The sequence below is a fragment of the Nylanderia fulva genome, unplaced genomic scaffold (genome assembly GCF_048542155.1).
Source record: "Nylanderia fulva isolate GAGA-0341 unplaced genomic scaffold, ASM4854215v1 Scaffold1001, whole genome shotgun sequence".
Taxonomy (NCBI): Eukaryota; Metazoa; Arthropoda; class Insecta; order Hymenoptera; family Formicidae; genus Nylanderia; species Nylanderia fulva.
Genome location: NW_028189195.1, coordinates 29,142 through 30,945, shown reverse-complemented (window position 1 = coordinate 30,945; position 1,804 = coordinate 29,142). Strand labels below are relative to the sequence as shown.

At 55.9% G+C, this 1,804-nt stretch overlaps 1 pseudogene; it reads right to left on the bottom strand.

The window, feature by feature from the left end:
• Nucleotides 1-681: 681 nt before the first annotated feature.
• Nucleotides 682-1,804, bottom strand: LOC146725205 (large subunit ribosomal RNA; annotated as a pseudogene).

The following is a 1,804-nucleotide window of genomic DNA, read 5'->3' as shown; positions in this document are numbered from 1 at the left end:
CGTGTTGTTTTCGCCGGGCGAGCGAGAAATTCTTCCAAGTCCGTTTCGCGGCGTGTTGCTTTTCGCCGGCGAGCGACAAATTCTTCCAGTCCATTCGCGGCGTGTTGCTTTCGTTGGCGGGCGACACTCCGCGGCACGCGCCGCCCGTTACCCAAGTCCGATCGCGCGTGTTGCTTTCGTTGGCGGCGAACACCTCCGGCCGCACAAGCCGCTTTTTCCAAGTTTGCTTGCGCGTGTTGCTTTCGCCGGGCGAGCGACAAATTCTTCCAAGTTCGCTCGCGGCGTGTTTTCTTTCGCCGGGGAGCGAGAAATTTATCCAAGTCCGTTTGCGGGGTGTTGCTTTCGCCGCGAGCGAGAAATTTCTTCCAAGTCCGTTCGCGGCGTGTTGCTTTCGCCGGCGGCAAGAAAATTCCATCCCCAAGTCCGTTTGCGGCGTGTTGTTTTCGCCGGCGAGCGGGGAAATTTTTCCAATCCGTTCGCGGCGTGTTGCTTTCGCCGGCGAGCGAGAAATTCAACCCAAGTCCGTTCGCGCATGTTGCTTTCGCCGGCGGCGAGAAATTTTTTCCCAAATCCGTTTGCGGCGTGGGTTTCTTTTGCCGGCGAGTGAGAAATCATCCAATCCGTTCGCGGCGTGTTTCTTTCGCCGTCGAACGTGTGGGGTCTCGTCTAAAACCCACAAGACAATCCCCAAGCCGAGGGCTGAGTCTCAACAGATCGCAGCGTGGTTAAAATGCTCTAAACCGAGTACAACACCCCCGCCAGGGACCTAAATCGTCTACAGACGAGTCCGAGTCTCGACTCGAACTTGCGAAACCCTGATCGACCGTTAGACCCCGTGCCGTCGTAGCGGTGAGATTCCGACGACGGGCGATGGCGCCGTACGGCAACCGGGCTCGTGCGACGACCCCCCGAGGACCGGGCCCCCTAGTAGTGTCCATTGTTTTGAGCTTTCGACCTCACGAGACTCCTAGAGATATCATTGCCACCTTCGCTAGAGAGGATACGGCCTTAGAGGCTTCAGCATAAATCCCACGGAATGGTACTTCGCACCACCGGCCGCTCGACCGAGTGCGGGGAATCAAATGTCCGAACCTGCGGTTCCTCTCGTACTGAGCAGGATTACTATTGCAATGACTATCCCTCAGTTTGGGTAAACTAACCTGTATCACGACGGTCTAAACCCAGCTCCCCCGTTCCCTGTTGGCGGTGTGAACAAACCGACCTTGGCGAATTCTGCTTCGCAATGATAAGAAGAACCCGACATCGAAGGATCAATAAGCGACGTCGCTATGAACGCTTGGCCGCCACAAGCCGTTATCCCTGTGGTAACTTTTCTACACTCTTGCTGAAAAATCTTCAAGCCAAAAGGCGTGGCCGTCTTTCGCAGTCTCTATGCGTACTGAACATCGAGATCAACCAGCTTTTCCTTTTGCTCTCGCGGGGTTCTGTCCTCGCTGAGCTGGCCTTAGGACCCCTGCGTTTTTTCTTTGACAGATGTACCGCCCCAGTCAACTTCCCCCCCCCCTGGCAGTGGGCCTCGAATCGGATCCGCGGGAGTATTAACGGCGATCGGCCGAGGCCTCACGCCACTCTTACAAACCCTTTGGGTTTTAGAAAACCCGTGACCGCCGGGGCGCAGAAACCCTCGGGCACGCGCTCCGCGCTAACCGTTAGTAAGGAAACGATGAAAGTAGTGGTTTTTACCGGCGATGTTGCCATCTCCCACTTATGCTACACCTCTCATGTCTCCTTACGTGCCAGACTAGAGTCAAGCTCAACAGGTCTTCTTTCCCCGCTAATTTTT